This window comes from Melanaphis sacchari, unplaced genomic scaffold (genome assembly GCF_002803265.2).
Source record: "Melanaphis sacchari strain LSU unplaced genomic scaffold, SCAv2.0 Contig32_pilon_pilon, whole genome shotgun sequence".
Classification (NCBI taxonomy): domain Eukaryota; kingdom Metazoa; phylum Arthropoda; class Insecta; order Hemiptera; family Aphididae; genus Melanaphis; species Melanaphis sacchari.
The window spans coordinates 2,414,573-2,430,177 of record NW_020271199.1 but is presented as its reverse complement, the minus strand read 5'-3'; the positions used below and the strand labels follow the sequence as shown (position 1 = coordinate 2,430,177).

Genomic DNA, 15,605 nt, shown 5'->3' with positions numbered 1-15,605 from the left:
GCTATACTCTATCCAAACTATACCTAGGATATTTTACTTATAACTTACAATAAAATTAATCAAATGAGTTAAATTAATAAATTTAAAAAAATATTATTTTGAAATCATAAAATAACTAATAACCTTCTATAGTCTATACATTAATTACTAATTAGTAGTTTTAAATCAATGGATGTGTTGAATACTTGAAAATACAAGTTTTCAACAAAATACCTTATTAATAGTAGATAGATAATGTTAACCATGGACTCTAATCATATATTAATAATTAAGAAATTAAAGATACATGCGCAAGTTAATACATTATGTCTTTTATAAATACTATTATTAATATGATGTGATAGATGAGTATACATCTGAGCGATGACCACTACACACTTTTGTTCTATGTTTTTTAAATGATACACATTTCATTAGTTTTAAGTAAAAAAAATCAGACTAAAATAGGTATATGGTATATGTAGATATAGATGCTATAATATATTATATAAAATGTGGTGTAGATGCATAATACTTTCAAGCGGCGAGAATTGGGTGTATAGTCCGATTGTAATATTAGATTACTAAGTTGTGTCTCCTGAGTATGTACGTACACATATATAATATTGGAATCGAACACGCCCATTATGGATATTTCTGCCTATATAAATTTTAAAACTGTTTTAAAATGAGATATAATGGTACGAAGAGTTATCACGCAAACCATCTCCGCATACAGTGCAGCTGTAGGAGAACAAAAAGGGAAAAATACTTCTTCGGCTGTCGCCATCACAGTCGTGTGTGGGTAGTTCGGGTTAATGATAAATTATTATGTAAGACCTAGATAAACCGTATACGTACTATTATTATATTATTCCGTGTTTATATTTTTCATATACCTATGTACAGCAAACGTTGCGTCCGGTGGTTAATATCATATATGTGTGTGTGTCGTGTGTGCGTGTGTTAAACTATAAAATACGATTTATTACTTCGCTAAAGTTGGCGTTGGTGGTGATATATAAGTATAACATTTTGTAATGGACTATATTGAAAAAAAAACAAACCTACTGAATTTATATATATCACTTTGTTACAACGTTAATTCATTAATTATTATGTACTGAAATTAAATCGTTTCCGTCGCTACGTTGAAGAAGTGTGATAAAATAATTAACATAACTCTTCAAAATTTTTTTTAAGCGCATTTTTTTTCTTTTTTTTTTTTCTTGATAAAGATGGTAAAATTGGATGCAATTTATACAAAAAAAAGTACATAATCAATTTTAAAAGTAAAATTTTTTAACTATTATCTAACCTGCAATTAATCAGTAAATTACTTTATATAGATCATTTTATATTGATATAATATAACAACCTAAATTTTTTTAAATTAGTTTTAAAATAATTCTTTTAGTTAAAATTAAAATTAAGTTTTGTATTTTATTGTTTTTTAGTGCATCGCGTTTCACATAATACCACAATTTTCTAATAAAACAGTAATAGTAATTAAAATACATAATAACGATGTAAAACTTACCTAAGTGGTAGGTAGCTGTCAACTCATGTCCAAAGCAATTTTTTTTTAAATAATTAAAAATAATATAAATGATTAGTCGAATTGAAATTGAAGATATTTAAAATAAGAGATGTGTTATTATTACAGATATAGTTTTAAACAATTTGTTATAATTTATAATACTGATAAGTTAATTCAATATCTTTGACCTTATAAAAATGTATATTTGTACGTGTTAAATCTGTCATTTTACAACTATCGACTTCTTATATTGACCTAATACTTTACAGAACTCAAGTGAATTGTTTGTGTAAACTATATTTTCCAGCGCGCGTTATTCATCGCGGTTATTTATTTATTTATTTTTTTTTTATACGGTTAATGCCTTTTATTTTTGCTGAAATGACGATATTCGGCGTATTCGCGTGTGAGTATTAGTTTATTGATTTTTGGTCATATAGGTATAAAATACACCTTCGTGCACACAATTGGACGTACGATAAAACGGGGTCACGTATTACTTGACGCGTAAAAACTGGGGGAGGATTTTAGTTTCAGAATTGAAATTGTGTTGCCCGCTATTCAAAAATAATAATACCATAATGCCTTATGGTATCTACTCATCTGTCTTACGAATATATTTGTTTGTGAATGTATGCAGATGATGTACAGATACACCTTGCATATTTAATATCGAAAAATAAAAGCGTTGAGTGCCAAAGAATTCATCGCTGAGAAAATTATCGGTGGAAAAGAGAACGATTTTTTTCGGTTCATCATTCTATAGAGATATAAAGCAGCTATACGGAACGTGAGCGTTTTCTTTGGGGAAAGTCAAAATATGGTTGGGCTGAGGAGACGGAGAAGGCGTAGGCGCAGCGCGGCGTAGTTCGTCGTGGTTCGCGGTGCCGCCACTGACAAAAAAAAAAAATAAATAAAAACGTATTTCTAGACGACGGCACGATTATATTTTGTTTTGTATCTATATATATGATATTGCAGCGCTCCGTCGCGCTTACGTGACTACGAGAATTTCAAGGATACAAATTCGATATGCCGATATTTCTGACGCAAGAAACGAGAGCGTAAATATATACTAGGTATATACCAACCTGCGTGTAAATCCAACCTGAGTATACTCATATATATATATACACCTACCTGGGTACGATGTATATATATATTTAAGTAGATTCAAGAATGATGGCTCGGCGGCAATATCAACGAAAGAACGAAGGAACGAACGTATTATAAGTATATATATATATATATATAAACATAAGGGTAGGGATTTGAAACGGTATACCTCGTTCAAATGTGGACATGGAAAAATCGGAATTTCCTTCCGATCCGTTCCGATACAATAGAGACGTGTCGAATTATTACTTTGATATCTTGCCGATAAACGTCCAAGATGTAGACATGGAGGGGAAAGGACTGAAAAAAATGCCTCCGCCTATTGTCGCAGGAAAGGTCCCCTTCCCCTAGGCCCGCACATCATCTATCCAGCCACTAGTCCGGTGGGTCCATCGCGCTCATTTAACCGTGCACTGTACGACAACAGTCGTTAACGATCGACGGACAAAAAATAATATATTACGTATATACAATATGAAGAAAAAATCTCTCTCATGCGAATCCGCATCAAAAACGAAAGAACGGATGACGATGATGACGATATCTACCTGTATTCGTACCTATATATAAGTGTATATAGTAGTATAGCATTATTCGTGTGTATAGTGTATACACATGCGCTACCAAAAACTACCAAAAACTTGGAAAGCAATTCTTCACCACAGCAAAACGTACAACGCGTGTTCGGCTTTCTCTCTTAGAATGTTGTATAATTTATAACGGGTATTCCCGCGTGAAAAATGAAAATTATAAAAATCATAAACCATTACCGGCCAACCCAATACTCAGTTCGGGTATAAAAAATTGTAATTTATTACCTTCTTGTCTGTATAATTTTTACACGTTTTAAAATATACATTTACTTCAATTAAGAAGTAGACCTATACACTGCAGCATATAATACGGGATCATGATTTCAATATTCATTCTCGTTTATAAAGTTTTTTGAAAAAAGTATTTTTAATTTTTGAATGTGTAAATAAACCGTATGCTTGTATCATGTACTTAAAGTACTTTATTAAAAAGCAGTTAAGTACAAAACTATTGTATTATACAATTATTTACCCGTACTGTATATAAGCAATAACCTAGAGGTGGGAGTAGTGATAAAAAGTTCGACGAGACGTTTTTTTTACAATTATCTATACTTCAACTTTATTTCAATTGTTACTTAGGTACAACAACAATAATACACGATATACGGGATGACATTATATACAGGCGAGGTGTTCGCGTGCCACCGTAACATCGATGTTGGAGGTGTAAATTATGTGAGTTTCCATGTATACGTACATACGTATATGCAGAAAAAGTCAATATTATTATTAGGTATAAATAATAATAATAATAATCACAAATACAATGAATGTGTGTGTATGTGTGTATATGTGAGAGGAAGTCGTACACGCGGCATTGCGTGAGAGGCGTAACCACCTCTCGCGTAAGTCGTACCGCGTCGACTGGAGGGTACGAGTGAGGGTTGAAAGTTCGATTTTTAACCCTACGATACTACATATGTAGAAGTATACAAGTGCCACGCCCGCCACCTACCAACCCCACCGATTCGCCCGTTGATCGCGCGTGCGCGGTACGCTTTTACATATATACACATACACACAAGCGTATGTTTTCGTTAAAAACAATAATAATAATAAAAATAATATTACTGGGTGGATGCCTATCTTTATATTATAGTCATATACTCATATATATTTAAAAATGTTCGTCCATTTCCTTCAATGACGACGACGACGAGACTGTTTATGAATACATATAGTACTTTCGTAGATATTATACTATACCTATGATGACAACATTTTTGTATCTTGACATATTGCAAATCGTTATGATATTAAATATTATAAAAAATAAAACTTAGGTCAGTCGTCGTTGTCATGTGAAATATTTACGTGATATTTTAATAATATATAATGTTCTTGAGTTTAATTCTCCCGTACTAAATCAAGGGTGTTTGATATACCACAATTATTTATTTTTGGTTTGCCACACTACAGTCAACGTATTGTAAATTTAAAAAGCGCGTTTAATTGTCTACCGAATAATATACTCTTTGTTTCCTCAGCTAACTCGATTTTATAGCAAGAACGAACGTTTTCTTACAAATGATACATTTTTTTTCTTGTGGGTAAGATGGAGTAAATGAATTATATTTTAGTAATTTAAATTCTGAAACAAAAGTAAAAATCTAAGACGTTTTGATTACTAACGAGCGTGCACAAGTGATAACCGTCTATTATATCAAATAAACGAGAACATTATATTATAATATGCCTACTATATTTTTGGTAAATTATTGTTTAGCGCGCGCAATGATGACATCTACTAACTGTTGAAGTAATTATTACAGCATCGTTGACGATCGCTTTTTCAGCGGCCAGTTCATTCACACGGACATGCTAACGTGTCATCGATGAAAATAATTTATCATAGTTTTTTTACGTATTGGTATCTTTTACTGTGTATCAAAGAACTTATTCGTTCCTCCACTTCTACACCTACTCTTTACCGGTTCTCAACCCCATTATATCGCCGTGCGTGTTTACCGATTTACTGTTAAAATACTTAACGCCAATCGGACGTGTACATGTGTATGCATATATAATACTGTTTATATGAGTACGTGCACAAAGTGAATTTATTATAAATATAGTAAAGATAACAGAAAATTAGGGCCGCCACAGACAAACAACGACACAACACAACGATACTGCACAAAATCCAAATATAATGGCAGCGACGCGGTTGCCGTTGTTATACGTTTACGGAATAATATTTTAATAATCTTATAATATGAAACGAAAACGAATTAATCAATTGGGCGCGTTCGCATGGATTATTATTATTATTTTACGGTTTTTTTTTTTTCGTTTTTTTACGACACACGACGACGTAAATAGTATAATATAAACGAAATATACGCACGGTTATTATATATTGTTGTACGGTGTGTCGTGTATACCCCTTCAGCGACTGTAACGATGGTGGCGGGGGCGCTAATTGCCGTTTTCCTTTGACGAACTGAAAACTAAACAATCTTATTATTATTATTTTTAATTACGGCGGGTAATTGTTGGATAATAAATAATAGGTAATAGATTTTTTTGTTTTGTTCTTTTTTTTTTTATATAATTATTTACAAAACGTAATTTTTTCTATATGGTTTATAGCTTAATTATTTTTAAGTACCTAGGTATAATAATATACGCGTCATGTTATACTTAAGTTTTGGCTGACGTTTAAAAGTATATATTATAGTGGCGTAATTAATATTTAAACACTCAATTATTTAAAACCGTTAATTTAATAATTATTATACTCGTGAACCTATTGTCATAAAAAAAACTCAATATAACTTTTAACTCCGATACCTATTAATTATATTATAATCTAACATTATCTATACGTATATTTCAATACCTTTATGTATAAGCAACTACGTACGATATTTTTAATTTAATATTAATGACGTGATGATGTGTAACACGTACGGCGATAAATGTCTTGATTGCGTTATAGAGATAAATTAATAATACATTTTTTTTTTTTTTTTTGATAAGTAGATAGGTATATACTGGTATTACTATTATTATTACTATTATGTTATCATACACGATTTCTGATGATTGAAAAGCCTATTTAAAATAACTATTATACGCTCCTCTTAATAAACCTGAAATATATTCCACACGACGCACACACACAAAATTCCCTGTTAATATAAATAATAACAATTATAGTTAGGTACCTATTCTTATAGTCTTGTTTTTTTTTTCTTTTTTATATCAAACACGAATTTTTCATTAATTTTGTTTATTTACAAGAGACTATTATTGCGTACAACGACGTTATGCTCAATAGTACAACAATACCTATAGGTATTATAGCTTACCTACGAATTGTTGTTATTAATTTTTTAGAAAACTGAATCCTTTTATACAGTACCTGCAGAATAATATAATAGTATTGTTATTTATTGCATCATTCATTCATGTGAAATTGATCATTTTATGTAAATCAACTAACCATATATCATATTATAGTATTGGATCTATGTAAAATACCTATAAAATATTTCGTGGCGCGTAATAGCATCGTCGTGTAGTATAATATCATGATTTTATATCTATATTAAACGCTATTGTAGTAGTAAATAAACAGATTGGTTCCTGAATTTTCCATTGTTCAAACTTTTAGTGTGCCTACATAATACTATATAATAGTATAACAGAAAAAGACAATTTTACTCTGAATCTACTGAATCCCTTCAGTATTGATACAATTATATTATATATAGATCGCAATCAAGATATATAATAATGTTATATAAATACGTGTACCGACCGTATATACATATTTGGTATTATTATATTATTGGTATAACTAATAGATATTATACTAATGCGTAGAAGTAATAACGACAATATTAATAATAGAATAGTGTGTTAGCATTGTGTACCGTGTGCATATGTATCGTCATCCGCATGCATATTATATATCTACTGAAGTACCTATATATTATGACCCATTCAGACATATATTTATAGGGTATATGTAGTAAGTAGTTAAAGTAATAGGTATGGGTCAGATGTATATAACAGTTTAACATATATATTGCGCTGTCGTGGTCGTCGGTCGGCTTAGCGTTTGTACAAATTTCATTTAACTCGTTTTTGTATTATAATATATCTATATATATCTTATAACCGATACTTGTCTGTGTGTGTGTGTAAGTGTAATCCATATTTTCTTGGACAAGTGTGAATATGAATAATATTGATAAAGTTCAATGTATGTATGTACGAGTATACATATATATATATATATATATATATTATATATATACAAATCGGATAACGTGACAGTGCTGCAGTGACGTGTTTATACTTGTGATTTTCTCACAAGGGAGGGTAAATTCGATTTTTTTCATTCGTTAGTCAATTTAATGATCTGCCTTTACCAAAGTAAGAAAATATTGTTTTTTGCACACATTTTCTCAACGTCAAATCCCAGTAATGGAAATATTTTAAACGACAAAATACGACGATCCCATCGTCGCCACCACACAATGAATACTTCTCATCGGAGCCATCGTTTTATCCATTACATCATTTCAATCAGGTGTATTGACAGATCATCGATCGTCGCTCGCGCGAATAAAACAATGTGTAATGTTATACTATGTAGATACATAATTTAATATAATATATTATTATTGCACACTTTAATAATACAGTCCCGATATGCGACAAACGAAATACGACATAATATATACACATAATTATTTACATTCATCTTAATTGTAATATGTGTTATACACTAATCTCGGTAAAGAAAAAGAAAAATATACTATGACAGATGTTGCCTTGATGCACACCATAATATACAGACATTTCAGGATTATATAATATAGATTGTGGCGAATTTTGAGGGGGAAAAAATTCGAGATTTATTAGACATTATGTATGTTATCGTGCGTTCGCGTAAGACCCCGGGGGCACGGCATCGAATAGGCCAGATTTTTTTCTTGTGGTGTTGAGGGGGGGGGGAGTTTGACGTGGTCTGTTATTATCGGCTTGGCTGCTAAGCTGCAGAGCAGTCAAAGTACATATATACATATATATATATGTAATATAACTTCTTTCGATCCGAATTGGTATACTTAGCTATAACATAGTATAAATGTGCTGCCGCCGTATCATCTCGTGTGGCGATGAAGATTTATCGCACGCGATCATGCGACCAATCGCTATAATTTATATACATAATATTATATATATATATATATATATATATATGTATAATACGGATTTATGTTATATTATTATCAATATATTATATATTCATATAGCCAAGTTAGAAAATGACCAAATTGCTTTGCGTGTGGCATAGAATATATAGTAAATATATTATTATATTATAGGAATGGTTTGAATTTTTCGTCGTCAAGTTAGGTGTACTGCAGGCGAGGTACCTATATATATATATATATATATATATATATATATATATATATATATATATATATATATATAGGTAGATACTCACGATCGTATGTGCATATATATATATATATTGTTCCAAAGAATCAAACGGACTACATAGTATAATACACGCCCCATAAGCACATTAATAATATTTCTGTATATATTATGTATTTGTAAATATACATATATATATATATAAACTGATACTATATACAGCGATGACTGTATAAATATATACACTAATATGATGGCGTTGGCGCGTAGGTATCTGCCTATCCGTGCAGTACCTACACGTACGAGTATGTAATGTGCTTCATGCGTGCTAGTGTATATCTGTAATATATTATATTATCCAGATTTTTATTAGGTATTACAATCGGTTTATGCGAAACACGTTTGTTTGGAGGCTGAACGTCGTCTTCGTCATCGTCACCCATGCTATATGTATATGTACACTATACCGACAGCTATATGTACAACCGATAACAAAGAAAAAAAAATTACTTTAAATAAAAAAAAAACTCTACGTCTATTTTGGTTAAATTTTAGCTACCTGTGTTTACCGCGTCGTGTAAAGTAAAAAAATATGATTGAATACAAATTATTTTTTTTGATATATTATGCCGAGCGTTATTATTTTACTTATTATTATTAGTATATGTACGTATAGTAGATATGTATAATATTATACACAGGTAGTAAAGTCTCGGTAATATACACGATGTGTCTATATCATTTAAAGCACGTTTAGTAATACGTTAAATTATACACTATGTACACTGAGTACCTACTACTTGCAGCCTCTATGTAATGCCTGCGTTTTCAGAGACGAATTCCTCAAAAGAAAAAACCGACCATTCGCTACGGCCGCGGGCGTTTCGCCGTTAAATATTTTCAAACAACATTCCAAAGCTTTCGGTCCGATCAATAGTATTGAAATTGTAAAAAAAAAAAAATCGTTCAAATTTTTTTCCAATAATTTTTTTTTTTAGAAACACACGATTTCTCGGACTCCGAGCCGCGCGTGGTGATGTATATATACCCATTCTTGAAAACGCGATGTGTTCGAAACGTGAAAAACTGGATAAAAACGGCGTGTACAAATGTTATTGAAACGTGTGTGTGTATGTGTGTGTGTGTGTAGTATACAGATGTGCGCGTGAGTGTCTGCGTTTGTGTGTGTAGGTGTGCATGTGTTTGTACGTACGTGTGCGTTCGTGAGCATACGTAGTACCTACAACTTTTTTTTATCATTATTATTATTATTATTATTATTTCGTCGGAAACCACATAACGTGCTTGGAGTGGAAGAAAAAAAAATAAAAAATCTGGCAACCTTGCCGTGGCGACCGTGTGTATATAATAATAATGTATAGGTACGCGCCGTTCGGCAGAGGAAAGACGACTTCGACGACGACGACTACGACGACCATACAACCACGACGACCGCGACCGCGACGAAAACGAAGACGACGATGACGGCGACGGCGACGTCGCTGCAGCGTGTTATAGGCGTCACTGAAACAATTTTTACTCTAGGCCAAAAGGGGCGTAACGCACGAACATATAATATTTTACTTCAACAAGTGCGCGGGAGAGAACCGCCTCCAGTACCATTGCGCTGCGGCTTATAATATTATTATTATTATTATACTCTCAAGTTCTCTGCTGCAGCAATGACCGTATAGATATAACACACACACACACACATATTTATATATTATAACCTTGCCGTGTATCCGTGCGTTTTTTTTTCTTCGCCAGAACCGTCTTCTTGGTAAATATAAAAATAATAATAGTACCGCCTAGGTTACCGCTCATGTTTATAACATCAGATACCCTTGTATATTTTAATACCCGTGCTGGTGTTGTAACCAAACCATATATATATATATATATACGCCACGACTTTCACGGACGCGTTCGGTCTTGTATGCATTATATGAATTGCCGCGATTGTCATCATTCGTTATTTTTTTCGTACATAATGATAATATCGCATCATCGCAAAATATATTATAATTTAGACATTAGACATAACCGCGTGTGTGCAATCGTCGTTCCGGTCTTCCGAATCCGTGAAAACTTTAACACACCATATACACGTATATATTATACCCCTTCGAATATGACCGAATAAGCGAATTCATATACATCGTCTACCGTGCATGTTTATATAAATATATTCCATTTTATTGAGCGTACATATGTAACACACACACACACATATATATATGGGTACATAGTACACATTTCGCTGACCGTATAATATAATATACGTTGTGGGATGTCCTAATTAGGATTTTTATAATTAGTAAAACGTCGATGTTCAAACCACGTCGGTTTGTACGTGTACTCGCCCGCACGTATGTGTGTAAACGTATGTATAAGTATATATATACATATATGTGTGTATATATATATATGTATGTACGTATATGTATACAACCCGTCCCTCCCCCTTTGAACATGCGTTCCAGTGACTATCATTACGAGTATATACAACACACCGCCTGCCCATATAGATACAGGTTATCCACAAGCAAGGCCGTACACTTATATATACATTATATACATGAGAGTGAGTGAGTGTGTGTGTATGTGTGTGTGTGTATGTATGTATGTGTGTGTGTGAACGACAACGTATATTCCGTTTTCAGAATCCATCAAATCAAAATGTGACGTATATACATCATATTATATATGACGTGGTATTACCTGCGGTTCGTGATCTCGATTTTGGGAGAGAAAAAAATCATTAAAATGAATATACTCGTCATTTAACGAGAACTGCATCGGCTTAAAAATAATTTAACAATAAAAGACATTTCGAAAACGAAAGTGTAATAGTATGATAATATATAGTATGATATGGGTACATAATATTATATTACATGTTTTATTTTTTAATTAAATCGTCTTTTGTGTGAAAACGTAAATTTTTTTGAGGCGCCATAAAAACATTTTGCCGTTTATTGTATATACATATTATCAAACGTAGTCTATATATTTGCACTGGCGAAATCTCTATTATAATAGCGGATTTAGACCCCAATACAAACTTAAATGTTTTTAACACTAATTTTTGACTACATTCGTTCGGCGAGTAACAGTAGTAGACAATTCTTTTGAGCTCCCATCGGCTTAAAACATCGTTGGTAAAATCATCACCTTATCGAAATTTCATAAGAAAAAAAAATCTTTGTATCACTCAGTTAGATCGATAAATTATAAGTTAATATCTTTTAATTACTATTTGCATTTGTCAAACATTTTTGAATTAAAAAAAAAAAATCTAATGCCATTTAGATAATAGTACTTACCATCGTATAGTATTACGAAACGCCCCCGTTTTTACATGAGAACCCAACTTAAATGTTATATGGTTGGATATGAGTAGGTACTCACGACTTACCTAGTTACTTATATTATCATTATGCGCTTATTTTATCTATTAATCAGCTTACTGTAGATCGAACACTTAACGAAATATGTATTATAATTTATAATTGCGAATAAATCTTTGATGCGTAATGCGATCACTGAGTAATAAGAAAATATATTATTATATACAGAAGGCAAAAACTTTCGACCGTTTCAAATATAGAAATGCAGGCGTTCTTAATTTTATAGCTGCCTCCGCGGTTACTCTTATTGACCGTCTAGAATCTAGACGATAATAGTATAATAAGTAACACACTCACATTTTCCATGAATTGTTGATCACCCCTCCCCTCCTCAAATACTCTGGGCAGCAATGACACAATATTCGTACATCACTATAATAATTATTATCATGTGCGGCGAAATAATATATTATCACGAAAATGATATACGTACTTACTATCTTGCTATACGTACGATACCTACGGCGCACATGTGCCGCGAGCGCACATCGACCTTAAGAAAGTGAGCCTAACCTATTATAATAATATAATGGAAGTAAACGCGCGCTCGTGTACGCTTGTGTGCTGGTCATAACTCGTCGATAATTACCAGAGTTTCGTTTATTATATATATATATATATATACAATAATTTAATATATTTAATACAACACCGTGTGTATATGAGTTCGTATAATTGTGACATTAAAATATTGTGTTTTTTTTTAATTTTAAACGATATGTCCATTATGCATTGCGAGTTTCGTGAATATAACACTACGTATGGCACCTATATAGATTCTGTGTAACAAATGCGTGAGTTCGGTGTTTTATTGTAACAAAATAATATTATTACCTATAGACGCGCGGTAAACAATTTACTCTATATCGGTATATGTATGTGCTTGGTCATAATATGATCATATTTTATTTTTTATGCAAGTCTGACTGAAAATTGCCGTTCGAATTATAAGACATGTATCCGTGAAATGTACCTACATGCGTTAAGTTGTTAATATAATTATAAATATATTAAACTATATAATTGTAATATACAATCTCATTGACAGATATTATATTAATTATAGGTATTATGATTTGTTGAAATTGGTATTTATTGCATTAAAAAAGAAAAAGATTAATTTAACTTGTCTGTACTAAAAATCTAAATAATTAGTATGTATATTTTATATGTAAATAATCCTTAAAATATTTTCAGTTATTTTTTTTTTTTATCTTTTGATTACTTTTCTTGCTTATTAAAAACACTTGGAGTATAAGTTACATTTAATTTAAATTTCTAAACAATAGGTAACTAGTATATAAAATGTACAATTTTAAATTAATATTTTTTTTTTTTTTTGAAAGTATTTATAAATACTAAAATATGCGCGATCGTTACAATTCGGTAAAAATATAAAAATAAACAAAACTATTAAAACATTTTTGTTTTATATTTTCCAAAATATTTAAGATGGATATTATGTATTCCGGTTAAATATGTTTCAAACCAGATTTCGAATATTTTATTGCAGTTTTCTAAATAATTTTTATAAATGCATCAAGTTCTGATACAGTTCTTTGGACTAACTAAATGTACTGAACTGCTGAATAACCAATTGGTCTCAAATCACTATATAAATATAATGATAATATTTAAGTATATGCATAATTAAAAGTATTAAAAACAATATTTCACAAATAAATGAGTTTTCAAAAATATTTTCTTCAAATTGACCTATTGTAGTATAAATATATCAGATTATTTCGAATCTTGATAAAATTAAAACTTAAATGCATTGAAAATTGGCATTCATTCATTTCGGACAAATGAAAATCAATTGCCCGAGAGCAGATAAATCTTGTGCACTATTCAATCGTTGGATTTTATTATCATCTTATAATGTATAGTAATAATAATAATAATAATTGCATTATAATGTGCGCACGTGAATCATTTCGAGTGCATGTAATAAATAATAACTAATAAACAATAACGTAATCGATCGTGAAGGTTTATGATATACGATCTATTCCACTGTCTATCAAGTGTATATAGTTTTTAAAGATTATAGTGTTATAACGTTACTATACTAACTACATTACATCAGTATTATTTTTTTCTACTTTTAAGACCGTGTGGCGCGGACGGTTAAACGGCACAGTTATAATAATTAAAACTCGAATGTAATTAACATAACTCGTTCACGTTTTCACAATTAACAGGCGTGTATGCAAATATAATAGCGTAGAATAATGATTTGTAACACTCGTGTCTTGGAAATTTTATCTTATCGTAATATCAGGCAATGTTGTCGTCCATGCGCGATTTCGAACGAACCTTCATAAAATCTTCGTAAATAATAATAATAAGGAAAGATAAGTATAATCGTTATTCGTTGAGATACTATAAGTATGTGTAAAGTCATACGTTTTTGGGACGATCATCTTCTCGTTTGATTTTTCCTCATGACCTATATGTATACATTATATTCGTAAACTTTTTATTAAATTTTATACGATTTAATTAAAGTGCAGTTAAACTATGGTTGTTTGTACAATTATTTTAATTTTAGACGCGTAGTTACCTCGCGGAAAATACGTCAGAAAAATTTGTCCATTGCATAAAAATATAGACCTCAATTGCCTTTATTATAATTATTATAGTTACTTTTTTATTGAACTACTACTATGCGTTGTTACAAAAAACCAAATTGTTGAAAATCGTCGTGTTAAGGATCTGATGGATTTGGTCTGAGGCGCGTCGAGATGCATGTTGTATAATATTATATTGTATTATACTTGTTATTATTGTACTATTACATTGTTATACGTTAGGGTTGCGACAAAACAATTTAAACGTGTTTTTAATTTGTTTATAAAACACTGTTTGACCGCCGGGGTTCCAACTACAGCGGGAATACACTAAAACAATCGTGACGGCTTTGACCCTTAGATGGCGGGGTATGCAGTGTACTACCACAACGGCACGTCATACTCATACATCGTTATGTAATAATTCAAAATATTTAATGGAATCACTGTCAAAACCTTGAATAACCCAAAGACTAAAGTATAATATAATAATATTAAATAATACCAAACTTGCCGCCGGATTACCAACGTTTGCATGCCGCCGTAATCTCGATTCCGGCTGGCCAATTGGTTCAGTATGCGTCGTTGACGAGAATGATGTTCATCATAAAAGGTGTCTGCCTAGGTATATGGACAGAATATAGTCTTATAGATACCTTACCTAACCTATACGACCAACCGAGGGAGAACGTACAAAAATAAGAACGTAATTATTATTATTTTTTAGTCGATTTATAGGTACGTGCATCACGTCGTACACCCGAACACGCCCTTCAGTATATAATATAAAATTTACGTTCAAACATTGTCGGTCCGTCACCGCGAAATCCCTCTTCTAAGCTGGTATCGTGTATAATGTATAAATATATAATATATGAGTCGGCTGTCGTAAATCAATATATAAGACATTATATATATATATATATATATATATAAATGAGAAATCGAGTTTAAAAATTAATAAAAATCGCGGTAGACCACACTA

At 31.3% G+C, this 15,605-nt stretch overlaps 1 protein-coding gene across 1 annotated transcript in view; it reads left to right on the top strand.

Moving 5' to 3' along the window:
* The window catches only part of LOC112596584 (homeotic protein distal-less-like), a 106,311-nt gene that overhangs the window by 20,255 nt on the left and 70,451 nt on the right, over positions 1–15,605 (top strand). The window lies entirely within an intron of this gene.